This window comes from Pieris rapae, chromosome 4 (assembly GCF_905147795.1).
Source record: "Pieris rapae chromosome 4, ilPieRapa1.1, whole genome shotgun sequence".
Classification (NCBI taxonomy): Eukaryota; Metazoa; Arthropoda; class Insecta; order Lepidoptera; family Pieridae; genus Pieris; species Pieris rapae.
Genome location: NC_059512.1, coordinates 6,914,655 through 6,935,626, shown reverse-complemented (window position 1 = coordinate 6,935,626; position 20,972 = coordinate 6,914,655). Strand labels below are relative to the sequence as shown.

Sequence of the window (20,972 nt, the reverse complement as noted above, 5' to 3'; positions counted from 1 at the left end):
ACATAAAATTTCTTACTAATAAATAATAAAAAGCACCTGACCCAATATGATCAAGCACTTCAAGCTTTTAGACGTTTCCAGTTTACGGACATCAACGGAAAAAGAACGAAACAAAACTAGCAGAAAAAGCGATGAGTAATGAACAACCGGCACCCAAAATTAGAAAGAATTTTTCGTATTTGCCTTTGTACGGAAAATGTTGCGTCATGGTGAAAAATTGTCTCGAATTAACCCTACAGAGTTTTTGACTTGACATTTACCATGACTGTCACATTGTACGTTAAATTAAAACATTAAAGTGACAAAACATTTTCTTTTAAAAATATTAGTATTACTATATTATTGAGCCCGATCCTATGAACATACTATGGGAAGTTCTAACTTGTTACAAATCACCCATTTTTATCTTTGTTAACTGGTTTATTCTTCACAAACAACAGTAATTAATTTATATTCTTATAGAAATGCTCAAGGAAAAAAATATGTTCACTCTTCTTAAAAGTCTGTTCTTAGTGACGTGTGTTTTCTTATTTTCTTAGTGTCCTGTATTCATGTTGCCACATACATCAAAATCTTATAGAAAATACTACACAATATAGTAATGTACATTTTTAGTGAGTTTCTATGATACGCTACACCACTATATAAAACTTTTCTAAGCGATAAACTTTGTGCGAAAGTGTACCCTGAATCTTCAATTCCTACCTGGAACTATACAATAGTAAATTATATAAAAACCCTACAAAAATATAGCGATAAGTTTTATATTCGAAATGAGTTAATAATTAAAAATAATTTTAAAAGTATTATACACACAAAAAATATCGTAGAAACAATAAAAGGAGACTTGAAGTATATAATATAACCTTTAAACACAAATTGTTGACAATTGTCTTAAACCCAAAATTCTATGCGATGTCTGACAGGAGAAAGAAACACTCACCTGGAAGAAATCGTACCAAAGGAATCCATAAGTCAGATAAAACCCTGGCTTTAAAATTACTAATACTGAAGAATTATTATTAGTACATTTATAATATTAGAATCGCTATGTCTTACCATACATAGTATGAACACATAATCCTTTGTTAAACAGCTTTAATGTTTCTAAAACCAAACTAAAACATATTTTAGGGTTTTCCCTAAACAACTTTGCATACTAAGGACCGGAAAGGACTACCACAAGGCTGTGGCCAACATAACTAGTCACATTTTAATAGTTGAGTGCCAACACTAAATGAAATTTTAGGCATAAAGCCACCGCATGCAAGCATGTGGAACATTTAATTTAAAATTCTTTCAAAAAAGGTTCAAATTAAGCAGCTAAATTAAAGATTTTTGTCAATTCCGTTAACATTTTCAGTTCGAGAATTAGTCAGTGCGTTTCGTAATAATAATATACAGTGTATTTCCATATTTTACGCTTATGTTCTACATCAGCATGCCATAGTATAGTCACTTGTGCAAGCTTAGACCTCGCAAGAAGTCTTTTTGTTTTTAAGTCTCAATTGTTTTGTGTTTAAAGGTAGTGAGCATGTAGCATTTAAAATGGAAATGCACGATAAAATGTGTTTCTGAGATAGATCTTGTGCTTGTCTCATCTTACTGGCTCTAATTGATATTATCGTGTATCGGATAGTCTATTTAGCCTTTCAAAAGGCTTGATTTATTTATGAGGTGAAACTGCGAATCACAGTTTCAATAAATACAATTACCCAATTTAAATTGTGAATTTAAATGGTCAATAAATGAAAATTTTAAACGTCAAAAGTCTAACCTTTTTTTTTCAAAATCCATGAATAGCGACAGTCAAACTTCCTTAAATAAAGAAAAGCATTAACTCCGTTGTAAGTCCCGCAAAACAATGCGAATTGAACAAAGCAGCAGTGATTGCGTCTCATTTGCATGTTTCATTGACCGACAATTTAATTTTCAGTCCCGCCGTCGGACGTTAATTTTGGATCATTTGTTCTCATATTCATTGACGTAAATATAGTCTATTTCTGATTATTTTGTATCTGTGCGGATTGACGTTTCGACTAATCCATTTATTCTACTAGATTTATTGGATTGATGACAAGGTTATGTTGGATTACAGATTCGAAGTTCTGGGCCTGATAACCTTCTGAAAAAACCTAGTCAACGGATAATGAATGTTGAAAACTGTAGACGTTATTTATAAAAATTGATATCTTTCTCCACATCGTTATTTTATTTGTTCAATAACATGCCAAACTAAACGTTTGGCAAGCACTGAGAAAAATTATATATTTACTTGAGATATCTTTTTTGAGATTTTCCCTTTCTAGGGTTGTCTGGAAGAGATATATTTTATGTATGTTATTTGTGCTTTTCAATGCAACAAAGTGTGAATAAATAAAATAAAATAAAATTCTTATCTCTAAGCTGTTCCAAATTTTGCTAGACGGTTTATTGTTTATCGTATATGTACTTTTGAAATAAACTTACGTGTTGCCATTTAATAAATTAATGACATTGTGACTCAATAACAAATATAATGCTTTGCATCACAAACGATTCGTTATATTCACATTGTACATAAAATGTGCAATTATTGGTTAAAAGTGACCTGACGAAGCTCATTTTGATTCCACAATGCGGTTAGTAAATTGTTCTCGATAAGGTTTTATGATGGGATGTGATTTAAAATGGATTAACGAATCAGTTCAAAGATAGATTACCGCGGGAATTTGATGAAAGAAGTTAAAAAAGAGTTATAGTAAAATAATTAATATATTTAAATTTAAAAATAAAATCATTATTACGTTCGATGCATTTTAAATGTTTTTAAAGGTTTTTATATTTGTGAAGAGTACTTTTAATGTTATGTAATTGCACTTTTAAGGGAATAAATGTGAAACAATAATAAAGTCACACCGTGACATTTGGTAGACACATTTCTGCGTCTGTTTTACTTATAAGATTTAATTATGAACATTTCAATACTTGTGTACTACCGGTAGGGAATTGGGCGTCTACTAAAATGTATCTTATAAAACTACAGCTGTGTCAAAGATCGGTGGAACGATGTATGACAGGGAAGAGAAGAATAAAAAAATAAAGAATGCATCATTAAGAGGTATAACTAAGGTAGCAGATTTCTAATCTGTTAGATGATTAAGTGGAAATGATCGGGGACAAGGGCAAGAGAAACAGAAAGGTGGAGCAACAAAGTATTAAACGGGTGCCCAAGGTCGATCGCAGAAAAATAGGAAGACCATTTAGAATATGGCTGAAAGTGGCGCAGTGCAGAGAATGAATTCGATAACAGAAATATAAATGTATCTAAATGTAAACTATCAGAAATAAAAGGCTTTTATTTTTATTATAGGTATGTATAATCAGCCTTATGGGAATACGTCGTCGATTTCTGAATAAAAGACGCACCCGTTTTCTTATGTCTCTACACCACGAGCAAGCGTTAATTGTTCGCATTCAAAGAAGGAATCTTTAGTACACATGATCGCCTAGTTTGGTAATAATTGTTATTTTTGCAATGCGCGCCATCTATCATCCGCACATATGACTAACCGAATCATAACAAATGAAAATATAATTTTCTTTAAGTCACTGTAAAAATCGGAGTGTTTTTACATTTCTAGCAATGTTATTCCAGGATATGCAAAGACTACGTAAATGCAACATGTAAATGACCTTTGTGCCTGAAACTGTAACAAGAATCGCGATGCTGTATCTGCATTTTTCTCTGTCCCGTGTGACCAATTTTTGTATCGTTCGTGTTTACGTAGATGAAAATGTTTGTTCTTTGACCGCTGATGCAAGTATAATAATTTGCACATAAAACCTGTATCACAGTCCACAATATATATATATATTTTAAAATGGACTTTTTAGTAATTAACACCTATGCCAAAGCAAAGTGAACTCAAATTGTTATGGGCTTACGCGAAGTATTCTTTTTAATCAATTATAATTATTTTTACTATTCTTAAGGTAATTAATTTAAATATTTTTTTTCTTTTATTGCACTAAAAATTATAGTACTTCATGTCCAGTGCACATTATTTCCTAGAATGTAGCAAACTTATAACTAAACACAATTTAAAACCGTTTTGCTTTTTATAACTTATAAAACAGACAAATCTAATTAAAACTAAATTTTACAATGAGTATTAATTATTTATAAAACGTATAAAAAGTTATGACCTACATGAAAAACCTACCCGTAAAATTTTAATATTTTCTACATTTAAATAAATCAAAATTTAACCATTTTCAGTCGTTACTAGAAGTAGGTGCTTTATTCATTCAAACAAGTCATTGTGCGATTGCATTATCACGTAACATCGGGTGAGATCCCCATCATCCTCTCCGCTTGCCCCGCCCCTTGCCTTCTTTAAAAACCGCTCGACCGACTTTGATAAAATTCAAGAATGGTTTAGATTTAAGTTTTATTTTTTAAGGCGACTGTTGGGTCCACTAGTATTATGTAACATTCTAACTAATATTAAATACTATTCTAAGATTGTAAAAACTTTTGTTTCTGTTGGAAAAGGTGCTGCAAGAAGAGTCAATATCCTCTCCCAAAATGCTATGCCAAAGTGAACTATGTAGAATCGTCGGACTCACTTGGCATTACACAAAGCGGATTAAAATCGGAAATCAAAAATGGGCACCGATTCAAAATGTCGGCCTCTAACAAATCACTGGATGCAGAGGTTCTACACTCTTGGTAATATTTTTATTTATTGGTATTTTAGTGAGAATATCTACTGGCTAAAAATCTAGTAATAAATCTTATTTAAAGTGGCTAATTTATGAGATGGAGGTTCTGGTTTCGGTGTTTTGGTAATAACTTCTGCTTAGGTTACGGATTGGGTCACTGATCCCTAATCACCTTGCAACATGTCTACCTCATAGGTACATCATAAAACATAACACAAAACAGCTTCCCCACCATTCACTGTTTATTACTCATCACCCTTGTCTGTTCTCTAATAACTATTTTGTCTAAAAAAAATTAAAGAATATATTGCAAACAATCACCTAAATAAATAAGTATTCTTGTATTTAATAGTAACCACTATAAAACGATATAATATCAACAGATATTATATTGTCTATATGTCACCACACATAATATTCTAAATTGCCAGATACTCTCAAATATTACCTCGGATTTCGATAAAAACAAATAAAGCAGGTTTTTAAGATATAATAATTCGAATTTCAAAAATGATTTTAAATTGTTTGCAATATATGACTTCAGATGGAGGCAGTGAGATTTGCACGCGTGACGTCACTTTGATGGCCGACATCAATCCGTTCGGTAGACGTGGCCGAACTCTAATTCCTGGGTATTTTTTTTTGTTTACACCAATATAATTTTACGAATATTATGTTGTGTACATATAAATCAAAGTCACTTCCTTCCTGTCCGTACAGACATATTAATAAAATAGACGGAATTATCTCGTTAAAAATACTTTTTTTTAACTTCAAAGCTCTGGAAAATCTCACGAGATACCTGACCTTGTGAGATTTAGCATTATAACCGTTTCTCCCGTAATTGAAACCAAAACATCTAAACCAACCCCACAGAAGCGACTGATAACGTATAATCGCTAGGTGATGTCTAGGTTGTACCTCTCAATAGCGGTAGCGATACTGTGTCTGAATATTTTTATAGTTTTCTCAATACCCGGAGCCAAAAACCCCGTAGCAAATGTCGTCATTGAAAAGAATATCGCTATCGGAATCGCTATTAAATGTTATAGACCAGGGGTTCAGAGTATACACTAGTAATAGGACATGTTTTTCAAAATGTTCAAGCTTTAAAAATATTGTTGAATTTTTTTACGCGCGACTACGAAGTCACGGCTTTTCGCAGTAAGACAGTTACATCCTTATCTTCGTCTTAATGTTTTTATCCTATTTTGTGTTATTGTAATGAAAAAAAATGTATATTCCAAAAGTGTTTTGATTAATAACATAAAAGCCTAAAGCCTAGCTTTTTTACAATTTTAAATGAATTAAGAATTAAATTTAACTAAACTTCCCTGTCATATAGAATGCTTATTAAATTAATAGCACAAATAGACAGAATTTTCGCCATTTCAAATTTTATGGACATAATTAAGGATAAGATAGACATAATTATTTCTAATCGTTTAACACATATAAAGAAAACTTCATCATGGGTTTTACACAAAAATTTTAAATTTATGAAATTGTTAAGCAAAGTTCGTAGTTCTTAATATTGTCTCCACTAGCAACTCAGTTCGTAAAATAAAACCATGAGTTATGACACGGAAAAGCTTTTAAGAGAAGTGAGGTGAAATTATTATTGTCATTGACTTTAGTAGCATTGAATTAGAAATACTTTAAAGTAAATAATAAACATTGAATCACAGCTATTTGAAATCAATTTTTTATGCGATAAACAATCACGCAATAAACATAATTCCATAGAAAATATATACTAATAATTTATCCTTTAAAATAGTAAAACTTCAGAACTTCTATAACAATACCTAAACCATAATCCTCAGACATTATTGAGCTTTATTACTGTTTTGGTACCTACTAATAATAATTTCATTTGTTACAAGTACGAGTTTATACGACGAGTTATTTAATTTATTTTTTTATAAGCGCCACCGACCGGTGAATGATTGTAATGAAATATAGTAATAGAAGAATTGAAGTGTGTGATGTCATAGCGGAAAACACTAGTGTGACTGGTTCTACAAGAAGCCGCTAGATGTCGTAAAACACATATTTTAAAACATGTAATAGTGACATCTATGCGTATTTTTTTTTCATTAATCAAAAAGTTTATGAAAACACCATGGTGTAGTAATATGTATCACTAAACTGATAATTCCAACAGTAATATAATATGAGATGGCGATTTAGTATATCAATAAATAAAACCGATAATATGAAATTAAATGCTCCATTATTACGGAACTATTTTTAAGACTGACCGCAATTGATGATATTTTGATGAAGATGATGATGATGATGATTATTTAATCAGAACACACTTAATCAATTTCTTTCACTTTTCTAACTTTGGGAGTGCTATAATTAATTAAAACTTACGTTAATTGAATATTAATTTAACTCACAGAGCAAAGAAACACTAAGTACTTATATCTTGTATCCACCGTAAACGGGATTAAATTGGAAACATCGTCTATGTATATAATATGGAAAAAACATAGTTATTGTAACAAAATAAATTAAATACATAAATAAGCATTCAGTAGTAGCAAATAATGTTACCATAAGTTTTTAAATCATACAACTAATAAATTCAATCATATTTGGGACATATTTAGTAATAAGCAAAGTATCGCGCTTACACACTCGTCCTGCCCACTTCCCTGCTCACTACGGCTGAATGTAAATGCAGTATTACATTATATAATGCTTGCTTTACACGACTCCTGACTAAAATTGAACAGAATAGTTCCTCGATGTGAAGTTAACATTATATTCTCAACATAAACAATATTAAAAGCCGCATAATCTCGCATATTAATCCTTATTCCTAAGACTTAAACTAAAAATACACGTCGAGCAACTATTAAACGGTTTGTGTTTTTGCAATACCTGAGTCTAGACTATTTAGGGGTGAATTGAGGTTCTTTGAAGATTAATTTACTTAAGATTTTGTATATATTGGTTTTCGCTTTTCGCAGTACATTATTTGATTACATTTTTAGAGAAAGACGCAAGCAATAAACTTTACCTTTGACCTTCATGTTGACAGGGCATTACACTGAATAAATATTAAAAATTTGTTTTTATTGAGGGTTTCATTCAGGGGCGGATCTACTTATGGGCTTTATGGGCTCAAGCTCAGGGCCTCATACAAGGGGCCCCCAGTAATCACAAAAACAATTGACGACATTTTTAATTTAAAAAAAATCGTAAATTTTACAAAATCTAATCATAATGTTAGAATCTCTGACACCTCATATACATACGATTGGGGGTCTATGGAACGAAATGGGGAATTCCCCGTGGCTTATTTTAGGTCGGTATATTTCTTCGCATATGCGTCTATTACTGGGAAATCCCTGTAATAGCTCAGAGCACTAATTCACGATCCTCTTATGATTGCAAATCATAAATATATGTATTTCGTCATGTAATTTGTATATATGATTCCGTAAGAGAGTAGACACATTTCTGCATGCGTTCCATTGTGGGTGTTCGGACGTCGTATCCAAGCCTAACCCAAAAGGTTAAAAAATATAAATGAATATATAAAATATACCTCATATACCTCATAAAAATATTTCCAAAGGCAGTTCCTTTGTCTGCTGTTCGGTTGTGTATACAACAGGTGTTGTTTAAAGATTTTAACTGTTCTTATTGTGACGCATGGGCACGCGCTGATCCGTAATTAACAAGTGTTTTGAACAGCAGCTGCACCATCTGTGCCGTTTTTATTTGTTTGTTTTATTAAGATCTGCACATAATGTAACAATAATACAAATTTGCAAATGTATTTGCCGACCTGATTTTTTTGGAATGTCTACGTCATGTTATGTACGCTGTCTAAAACTCAGATTTAATATATATTTCTTTATCGAAGTAGTTAATCAAGAAAAGTTTCGATTAAGTGCTATTCAATTTAAATTTTATAGGAAAAAAAACAATTTTTTTTCTTATCAAGATATTATTAAGATAATCATAATGTAAAATGCGCCAATAATTGTTTTGTAATAATCCTGTAATAGCCTTTTTAGCCTAGGGCCTAACAGTCCTTTAGTTTCTTTAATCAATACTTTGTTTTGTTCTTCCTATTTATATCCTACGCGGTGCGTGACCAAGGAGGTTGGGTCTTACATATGCTGGAAAGAAAACCAAGTCATAGCCGTTAACTGTTCATAACAATCATAAATAGAAAGTATACATTCCATAACCAAGGCAAAAACCCTTTAATTATTCAAACAATACTCAATTGGATAATCTGCTTCCGCGAACATTCCATCCTTTCCTGCATACAGTGAAATCTCACATCCTACGCACAATAATTACATACCTCCATTGATTTAACTCTGAGGGATAAATCGATTAACATACTTAATATATAACATGTGCAATAAAAGACGACACCAATAACAAAACGCTAAACTTCGATAATAATAATAATTTTAAGAAATTGTTGTAAATTTGATTTTGCTATTAATGTCTGAAACAGATCGATTATTTAAACCTACACCAGATTTATACAATGCTAAGTTCTCTATAGGACTTCTTTAACAAAATATGTCTATGGAATCTCATATTGCCAAGCTTGTTTTTCAAACGTATGTATGGTAATAAAGTGCCTACCATGCATGCAGTGCTATTAATATACCATATATTGCATATTTAGGAAATTTCCTTGAAACTATATTTGGATGATTATATGATAATTCTTAGAAGTAACAATAATAACTTTGTATGAAGAATGCGAATCAATCACGAAGTCAATGACGAATTTTATAAAAAATATACCTACAATAAATAGTAATAAAAAAACATCAAATTCATACATAAATTTTATACGCCATTAGGTATTTATCGTCTCAGCTTGACCCAGTTACCTTCAAAGGTATTAAGTTGAGCTCACTGAAACAAGCAATTACTGAAGAAAATATCAAAGCGAATAAATTAAAAACCTAGAAAAGTAACCTAGAAAACTATTTCCCCAAATATTTCTTTACAAATTTTATATAACCTAAATATAATTTATGTATTTCAACTAAACTGTACACTGTGTGGTGTAATAAAATATAACCGCCTGTTCAATTGTTTTTATAGTCTAGTTTTAAGCAAATTTTTGACAGCACAAACTTGTAAACCACTATAATCGTGCTTCATGTGACGCTGGCAGAATCCGGGAGCAAAAGAGCGACCCTGGAGCCTCATCTGCCTAAGCTTGAAGCAATAAATTCTGGCAATAAACTCTCCGCCACTCTTTTTAATCGCCAAGCTTGTTTTACACAATGTTTGTAAGGACCTTCAACCATTACACCATGTTCTATGTGAAGATAGAGGATGCGTAAGGGCATTTCCACCTTTGATATGACAATAAAAGTTCCGAAACATAACGCAAATCGTAACAATCAATCATCTCGATGACAATGTCTATCAAATAATCTACAATCTACATAAAAGGCACCTCATATCCAGATAACATATGACTCATAATCTTGACGAATCGTTACCGAAAAAATTATATAATGCTCGCGTTGTCATGTCAGCAGAGGACCACCCACACGGAAACCGCGTTAATTCACAGAATATCGCTGATGTAATTTAATAATATTTTTATTTAATTATAACGAAGTGTCGATGATGTTTTGCAATGTTCTACGTGACCAAAATCATCTGTTTTGTACTATATGTGTTGATCATCATTATTTATCATTATTTTAGTATAGGCGTATTTGTCACATAATATAGACAAACAAACTGATAACCTACTTGCCTATTAGAATGACAGATGAAATGAACAGATACTTACCGATATATGAAGCACAGAACTATAAATTTTATAGTGACACTGGTTCTTTTTATTTTTTAATTACATATACGTGTGGACAAACAGGTAACATTGTGAAATAAAATTTACTAACGCTTGAATAATTAATCCACAATCAAATTGTCAGACGGTAACAGTCGATCGATCTCTTATATTTATCCCATTAACCAAACCTTCGCTGTTTACACTTATATTTGATATTCAATATAAAACATATAAAAAAATGAAACTGTGCAAATAATATTAAACAATACATGTTTATGTTTAAAACATATCAAATAGCTTTTTATTTATTTTAAAATCTGGTGTAAGTTAAAATCTTAAGATAGGATATTGGCACAATTGAACTGTGATTTCATACAAAGATCTATCCATGTGCAAACAAGCTATCCATGGTAGGCCGGAACGGTGTATGTACACCGATGGCTATTACAATCCCTCGATTGGTTACTGGCACACATTTATCAATATTTGGATAAAAGTGTGCCGGTAACCAACCGACGGAATAAGATGTTTATCTCAGAGGGACAAAAACAGATTGAGATAGGTGAAAATTATTCGTTTTATTTCTAATAGACTAGCTTAGGTGTTAACTGTGTTAAAATTTATTCTTATATGCGTTTAACCAAACAAACTCCTTAGCTTGGTATATAATATCAAGTATAGATTACGTAACTCCAATATAATTCTTTTTTTAAACAACTCTTTTAGCATTCACGCTCAAGTGTAGAATGTCATGCGAAACGCGTGAGGTTAAAATTCAATGGAAACCACAGCTCATTCAAAATAATTAAAAGGTTGATGCTAGTATTAAGCCTGTTCTCGTTGTCATAGTTACTGAGCTTAACAACAAAGGGCTCTTGAAGAAATACATCCCGTAAATAATAAATATGCAAGCAAATTCATTACAACGTTTTGCCTTATAGTGCATATTATCGCACGAAAGTCTATCAAACTATATAACTGCTGGCTTTATTCTTGATAACACTCGATTTATCTACAAAGAGAGACGAGAACGAGAGAACCATTTAAAAAAAATGCCAGATTTGAAGTTATCAAGCGGATGTTTTTTAAAAAAACACTCTTTTACCGGATTGAAGCTATGTATTATTGTAATCTCATTATGTTATTATTTGACATAATTTTAAATTTATCCGACGTTTCGGTAAAAAAGTGTTTTCTTTAAATGTGTAAAAGCTATGTTAATAAGACAATACTATGTGCAAAAAAATCTGTAACAAAGATTTAGGGTCTGTTTCACAATGTCCAGATAAGTTCCAAAAAAGCTATTTATTACTTATTGGTAGGATAAACACTATTGTTGCGTTTCACGACTGTCAGATAGCGCTATTCGTCATGAAAAATGAAGTGTCTTTCGCAACTATTATCTTCTGAATAATTTATGTGTTGCATAGCTATTTGGTACTTTATCTGTGAAACAGACCCTTAGTTAGTTATTTTATATAATTTATATACAAATGTTTAGATGTAATTATATGTCATAAACCAAAGTCGATATTATAATATTATTCTCTCAAAAAAACCTGTTTTACTCAATTTTAAATTCAATTAATTAAACATCATTCCGACCTCAAACCAGTATCAATAAAATAATATGATTGTCAATCAACATCAATCCGCCAAGCAATTAAAGAAAGTGGAAAACTAGGTCGACTTTCAGGTATTTGCCAAAATCGCTTAAGCGTTGATTTGTGAACAGTGTTTTCTTTTTCTAAAGAGGATAGGTCCTATATAACCTATCACAATGGTCCCGTGAAAAGGCTATCTCGCTCTTACAACTGGATTAATAACATGGATGACAATATTGATATATTTTATAACAGTCTTCCAATTTACCGTAACTTTGTATATTATTTATGAGGTTTGAGTTTTGATTTAGTTTGAGTTATTATTACTTTTCTAGTTGTTATTTCTATTTTCATTTTTAGGTTGGTTGTTTAATTTTGGCCCTTGCTAACTTGCTTATAATGTATAATTGATTTGTGTGTATATGCGTGTAAAATTTGTGATGACATATTTTCTTGTATAATTTTATGCGTACCTACACATTGTTCTAGAACTTATCACAGGGACACTGTGAGATGTTACTAGTCTTAGGGCCTGTTTCACAATGTATGGATATAAATTATTCGAAAGATAAAAGTTCCAAATAAGATATTTCGCGTTTCATGACAAATAGCGCTATCTGACAGTTGTGAAACGCAAAAATACTGTTTATCCTACCAATAAGTAATAAATAGCTTATTTGGAACTTATCCGGACATTGTGAAACAGACCCTTAATATTTTTATCTCATGGTTAGAGCTCTGAGTATAGCGAGACATTTGTATTATTTTTTTCTCGTTTTGCATCTGTTTTTCTGGCCTTTCCTATTGATTGTTTGTTCTGTATTTAAAGTCACTCGTTTTGTTTCTAATATTGAACTAAGCCCCTAAGTTAAGAGTTTGTATTTTGTCGCTAAGCAACTAAAGGTAACTAAACTTGTAAATATTTGTCATTAAGACATGATGTATTAGTTCTCGGGGTTCCACCCTCGCCCCAATCCTGAATGAAACCTCATGATATAGTGGTTTATTCCTCCCCTTGGGCTATTATTAGAGTTAATGCTAAGATCCTACTATTACGAATGTTAATATATCGTTGGAAATAATATAAGTCAAATGCTTTTTCTTTTGACTTGTTGGATAATATTAACTTTTGCTATGGCTGGAACTAAATACAAAACCTATTTTAATTTAGAAAATATTATCCAGTTACATTTCCAAAATCATTCATAAAAACACCTGTTATAAAACGTGGTTTTATTACGTACGTGATATTAATTTTTTATGGGTTAATACAAAATTTTTTCGTAGAGTATACTTATTGCTATTAATAATCTATGCAGTATTGTGTGTACGGTACATGTACAAAGATAAGGTTTGCGTGTCGCCATTGCCGATAAGATGGACGACGTAAAGGCGAGACAAACCTCACTACACAGAAGTACTGACAATTTCACTTGCTGCTATCTTATCAAGGTTATTTATGAACATTTTTTCTTATATATGTATTATATCGATAAAGCGTATTTGGTATTAGGTACCTTTGAATCGAGCTCTAGAAGTAACTGCGAACAGTCTAACGATCGTTGAAGTACCACGTATTTTAAGTACATTCGCTTGTTTGCGAGCATTGCTTTTACAGAGCATTGACGTGAAGCTGAAAATAACTCAGCATGGATCACCTCGTTCACAGACGGCCGAATTCATCAGGCGTATGAATGCATCACGGCAATCTTTACCAACTCGCTCCGACGCACTTCGCGCTTGTCCCCGTCCCTGCCGCGCTGTTAGTTCAGTACTGGGGTGCCCGCTAGCGAGGCGGCACGCGTTGTGCACGCCTCGCGTTTTGCATTGTTTTGGCTGTGTTCACCATTGTTTTATTCCATCCGACCACAATCAATACGAGTTTGAAGTGAAATTTGTCGGCCTAATATTAGATTTTTGTACGATTGTTATGAAGATACTGTATTTTACCTTTTACATGGGTGGTTTATTGACAAGTGAAACGGTTGATCGTCCCGTTCATATATCACGGTAGTTGTGTTTTGGTTGAAGTAAACGTGAAGTGATCTCGCATAGAGAAAAGCATGCAAATCGATACCTATGTATGTGGATGTCCAGAAGGGAGTTACTGAGGGCTCTTACCGTGCGGTTTACACCACTACTGCATATTGATTGGCCCTGTCATACAAACCTGTCTTTTAACTTTGGTAAGTTATATACTATATACATATCAGTATACAAAGATGAACTTCCAAATATTCTTGGAAACATCTGCAAAATTTACTAAACAATATTTTTATCTGATAAGCTCTTTTATAATTACGTAATTCCTCTGATAAAGAAAACAATGAAAACGATAACAAACACGCTAGATGTCAACGTTCTATGATAATATCTTCCTTATCTCATGCAGCTCTAGTCTATTGTTTGGGAGCTAGACTAATAATAATTAAGGTGCTTGAAGTATCTTTTGTAGCGAGAAAATAATGAGATGCCTTTTAATCAAATTGCTTTCTTATAGTATAATCACGTACATGAAACCAAGTTGTTTTTACTAACGCTGGCAGACAAAAAGGTCGAAGGTTATAAATCAAATGAAACAAAATAATGACGCATTTTGTAAGACAGCTGCACTTCCAAGAAGATTCAAACAATATTATAAGATTTAATTAGGTAGGTATAAATAAACGCGAAGCAATACGAGGTATTCGTTATTTGGTGTCTCAATTTTGAAATCCTGCCGAATCTGTTGTTTTTCTACCTGAAATAATTGTTGAAGTATCATTAATTTTATTAGAGATACCTACTTGAGTAAACAAATATAATATTAACATTATAAAGATCAATAATAAATAAATGAATTGATATATATATGTATTTACCTAAATTTTCATTTTAGTATACTAAGAGGAACATTTTTATGCTTGTCTATAATACAATGATTTCATTCTGCACCTACCGTCGTCTACAAACTATATTTTATAAAATAAATAACTACGATATTGCTTTTAAATTTGAAGTCAAATTATATATTATCTGCATTTGGCGAATTCCTGTAATCTTTGCATGCGAACACACCTGACCGCTTAGGGAAGGCAACCAGTTTTACCAGCTGGTCCTATGCACACGTTAAGATTTCAAATTCTTACCTTGGGAATTATTTAGTGTACCCACATTACCTAAGCTTTTATAATTAATGTAATGGGTATTTTAATGGTAATCGCCTTTAAACCTTCATTTGAGGGAATTAACAAATTCAATATAATACTAAGACATATAAAATATCAGTGAGTAACTTGTACATACTGCATGTTTATATTATGTAGATGATGTTGCTTGCTCGATATATATACCTTTAATTTATAGGAATTTAAAGTTAAAAGTTAAAAGATAAGTCCACATTGCTCTGAAAGAAATTTAAATTGTTAAAATGCAAATGGCGCGCAGATTTCTCCAATTAAGACCGTTGCAGCTCCGACTCAGTTGAAAGAAAGCTTCTTCAGATCTGCTGCATTCTAAAGTATTAATTTCTAGTCGCACGGCAAGTACTTTTAGAGTATCGACGTTATTGTTATCTTCACTTTCTACATTGATGCATAGTTATGCATTTATTTTACTCCTTTATAAGTGACGCTATACACTTCCATAGGTATGCGAAATAAATGTTTATTATATAAATAAGTACGTGCGGTTATTTTTTTTCAATAATTACAAACATTTTCGCCCATTTCGGAATCACCGAAAGTGTCTTTGTTTTATATTAACTTTAAGTTTAAAGTCTTGTACCTAATTATTTTATTGTAAGTCTCACCAGATCTGAAACTATGTTAAAAGATATCATAAATCTCTTTTATAATAAGACCTTTTGATTCCAACAAGTCCAGACTTTTTTATATCACTTAACGTAAACTACTCTAAATTTGAGCCCTTTAAGGGTTATGTGTCATCACATACCTGTATCCTGAATCATCCTTTTTACGTTTAAAATCATCTGTTGAATGATCAAACATTCCATTGCTATTTGAAGATTAATGGCTGTACCTTCATCGAAGCGATACAAATACGGTATTAATTATTATATATACTTTTGCATATTTTTCATATAACTAAACTGTTACTTTGCAAAAATATAAACAGACAAATATTTGCTAAATTAATCTGTTTAGAAATCATTGCACAAAGAATTGTTGTAGTTGTATATAATATTATAGATTTATACATAACCTAAATTATTTTAAAGAGTTCAATACGTGGGCAGGTTAATTATTAATTAATACATTATATAATATTTACACACAAACACCTGTATTAGTGTACCTTTCTACGTTACCTAATTTTGTGAAAGTATGACGATGCATTTTTTACAATACCTTCTCATCATTCATTTAACAACTTCGAAAAGAAAATCTGTTTCGTGTAATATCAAATAACGATGTTTACACTACGGATTTCGAACGTCAAACAAATGGTTAACGGATTTCTGATCTATTTTAAACTGTAATAAAGGTAAAACAGTAACTAGATATTATCTGTATATTCAAATTCGAATTTTTCAAAGAGAAGGAAACATACATTTTTGAAAATCGATACATTTATGTGTAGCGTTGTTCTATGAAATTAAAAACGATATTCTGTGTTCAAATGTGCTGAAACTGTTACCAATTATTTATTTAACACGCTTTCATACACTTTTCAAGATAATATACATAAATAATTTAAAAGAGAACAAAATCCTTTTATTTCTCATAACAAAGCAAAAATATAAACTAAAATACAAAAACTAAAATTGCAAAACCAAAAAACAGTAATTGTTGACATAACCGCGGCACTAATTGTTATCCTCGGCTTCTTTCTTTGTTATTAATACTTCATTAGCTTTTATTGATATACAGCCTACTGTATATATTTTTTTTACCTTAAATTCAGGGTAAAAAAATATATACATATAAATACACTATTTAAAACATTATTATAAGTTACAAAAACACAGTTTAATCTTATCTCTCGTGCCACTTAAGAACAGGACAAAATATTTTATTGGAGCCTACACCATGTTTATCGATAAGACTATAAGATGATACTCCTTGCAACAAGTTAACTGTAAAATAACTTGCAACTATAGTAAGCGTTTTATTAGCGGTACGATATAAATTGAGTTTAATTATTTAATAACATGAGTTTTATAGTGTTAAAATTAATTAAAATGTTTTTGAGCAGTATTCGGCTAGTAACAAGGCAAGCCACTCTATCCTTATGTCGGCTATTGCTGCACCAATATAATTATAAAATCCGTCATAGTTCGCAATTAACACATGCTCCTATGGAAAAAAATGTGCGGAATTTTTAGACGGCTTCGTGTCAGGTACTTAAGGCTGATTGAACCTATGTATTAAGAAACAGTCTCTGATATTAGGCCAAACCAAGAGCCTCTTTCAATCATATAAATCGATTTAATTTATAATATTTCTCATTGAAAATTGGAAGCAATCATGTTCTCAAAGTATTTCACTTGTATTTGCCGAGGTACATATATATTGAGACTGTCTCCATTAAACTTATGGGCAGCGTGGGCTCTTGCGTGGGAAACCGTCTAATTAGTTGTCTGCTTATACAAGCTAATAGCAATATTATAAATAGAATGAGTATAATATTTTATTTTCATCTCTAATCCTTTTCAACCCAGCGCATTATGAGCGAACAATACGTAAAATAAAATAATTAACATAATATAGTATTATATTACTTAATTATTTTATTTTTTTAATATATATATTTTTTTAAATTATTTAATTTATATATTATGTTAACTATTTCATTTTACATATTGTATATCTATATATATTTACCTATGTAAATAGACAAACATACATAGTCTGATCTTGTGCGGTCAGTCGTGAGGGTTTGAAACCGAAGAACTGACGTATAACATAATAAACTATACCAAATATCATTGTCAACTGACACTATTATATGGACGAATATATTGACTAAACCCAGTATATTGTGTAAATTTAAATGCACATATATTATAAAGAAAGCATTAGTTAAATGAATATTAAACGATCTATGTTTGTATTACAACTTACAAGCCTAAATATAGAATTTCACAACACAGACGTCGCCACATATGTAATAACTAACGTAACATTCTCAAATTAAAATACATTTTCTAAACTCCGTAAGTAATAAGATCGTTTTTGTCAAATTGTACTAACAGTGAAAAATAGAAAAGACAGTTCTGTATTTGGTTGTAACAATGATTTAGTTTGATTTTATCGCTAACCAGTTCTCCTATCAGTTATTTTTTTACATTATTGGTTCATCATTACAGTTGATCTTTATTAAATCAAATACGTTCAATACCTTTAGAATTTCAGCACATAATATCGTTGTACTCATACATTATGGAACCTCACATCGACTATGATCAATTTGAGTATTGAGACTCTTTTGTGTAAGGACGGAGCTGACCTCGTTTCTGGAACTGTCCATTTTAATATTACTTCGAAGATGAGGCTTACGATATACGTAGGTAGGAGTAGGTATCATAAGTTCGTGACCGCTTTGTGTTTTATCGAGGTATTTTAGAAACAATAGAATAAATTTAATTTCTTAGTCACGTGCCAAACGAATTACACATATTCGGTCATTGTTAAAGGATTTCTTTTATGATAGAGTCGGAAAAATTCGCCGTTCAAATTAATTTTGTTTTTAGAGTTAAATATTACATTTATTTTGAAAAATAATGTTATAATTTCAGTTAAAAATCAAAATAGTTCGGATTTAAAGGTGCTAACATTTTTCTTGTTTTAAACTTTAGAACTTAAATAAATAGCATATTATGATTTATGAATATTTAGTTATTCATAACGCTGGACAAATTCACATCTGTATATATCGCATACAAATTTAAAAGGTTTGCGTTATTTTTTGTGCAACGTAGGCAATACAAACAATCGGTACCAGACAGGTACCAGGCTCCTCGCTATAAATGTTTGAATATCAAATACGAGAAAGACTTTATTATGAAATTTCTATATCACAAAGGTCCAACATTTATTTCATACAGCATTTCAGGTATTTTCTTTGTGAACTGGAAAATTAAATTAATATGTAATCAGAGAATGTAATTAGAGGAAAATGAGCCCTTTTTTAAGTGATATAGGGACATTATCCGGAAATATATTTTCAAGAGGAATCCTCGTGGCCTCTGAACTGCATTTGGAACTAACCTAGGTTGTAGTGGGTTTAAGCCGCACCCCTTACCCGAGTAGCAGAAGTTAGACTATTATTAATTATTAATATTATTTCGGCCATAAAAAATGTCCATAGTTTTTAATGCAAAAATAGCAAATCACCATGCACTTTCGCGCTGTTAATACTAATAACATTGTTATAAAAAGCTTTTAATACTTCACAGAACGCTATTGTACAAACTCGCTGATGTTCTTATGTAACCCATTGTTTTCTTCGATCACTTAACAGTTCAGTTATGAAGTAAATACTTTCTCTTCTTTAAGCTACTTCATATTTCCATTTTGTATTTCATATTTTGTAGTCTTTATGAGTTCTTTATATAATACTTCCTTAACAGAATAAGAACTTACTTTCTCGATGTTTTGTTTTTAGCGAGATATATCGATATTTTTTAATGTAGTCTTTCCTACTGCCTTGTATTTTATTTGTGTTCTCTGTAAATGTCTGTAGTCGAGCTTCTGTCACTCGAACGATTGTGATGTACTGGCTACCTTCCCTGGCTTACTGATAATATGAAAGTAACAACGAAATGCTAATTTCAAATTACCATTTTTATATTCATATATTTTATAATTAAATTTCAGTAGTTTATTTTCATTTTGGAATTGTTTCTTCTTTGTATATTTGAATTTATAAAAATATATTCTTTAAAAAGGTTACGGTCGTATGATCGTGGGATGAATTATATAACGAACGAAAGGAGATTTCCAGCAATAAAGATCCATGTTTGATCTTTTGTAAAATCGATCTTTAAACGGAAGCTAAATTATTAAAATTTGCAACAGAGATAACGATTATAGAATAATCGAATTTGAAACACTTTTATCGTGCGTTTTATTCCGTGACTATCGAACATTTCGTAACTACAAATCATAAAACTTTAGATTTGCAAACGTTTTTCTCATGCAATTTATTTTATAATTCCGGCACGAATAACTTAAGAAATTGACGTCAGCCAAAGTAGCCTGATTCAACAAAATATTAGCTTCTGTTGAAAAAATAATAAGATTTCATTCATAAATAAACGTATTATTTGTTTAAATAAAACTGTTTTGTTACTATTATTTTATATAGTATTGTCTTTTATTAACATAACACACACTTTTTTACGGATTATAGTTATGTATTATTGTATTTAAACTTATAATTATTTGGACATAATTTTAAATTTAAACTATTATTTTATATTTTAGCCGAAATGTGTACTATTAAGCAAAATACTCATTTGTCGTGTGAAATATATATTTGGAGTAATCTAAATATTCTCTGTGTTATGTTTTTATATAATCATTTTGCCAAACAAAATCATTACTTAATTTAATTCTTACAATATAATGACATATTGCACGGGCGAATATAACGTCCTCAAACAATATAGGGTCAGGGCTTGTTCGGGATTGATATAAATTATGATTCGTTGTCGCAAGAGACTGTGTCCTTTAGGAATGATTGTTAGGCTCATAGTTCTTTATTAGGTGTGAGTTCCTGTAAAACCCATGGGAGATTCACTGGCGGCGTCTGTATTGGATGATTAGTTTTCTATTTTATTATAGACTAACTATATTATTTTATAGCAACAAAACATATTATTTAAGTTTATTTTGTTTTATGATAAA

At 31.0% G+C, this 20,972-nt stretch overlaps 1 protein-coding gene across 2 annotated transcripts in view; it reads left to right on the top strand.

Moving 5' to 3' along the window:
* The first annotated feature begins 13,861 nt into the window (after positions 1-13,861).
* The window catches only part of LOC111003035 (ADP-ribosylation factor-like protein 4C), a 37,625-nt gene continuing 30,514 nt past the window's right edge, over positions 13,862-20,972 (top strand). For both annotated transcript variants that reach the window (XM_022273382.2, XM_022273381.2), the window contains exon 1: positions 13,862-14,306. The gene's annotated coding sequence lies outside the window, so the exon portion shown is untranslated. The remainder of the gene's footprint in view (positions 14,307-20,972) is intronic.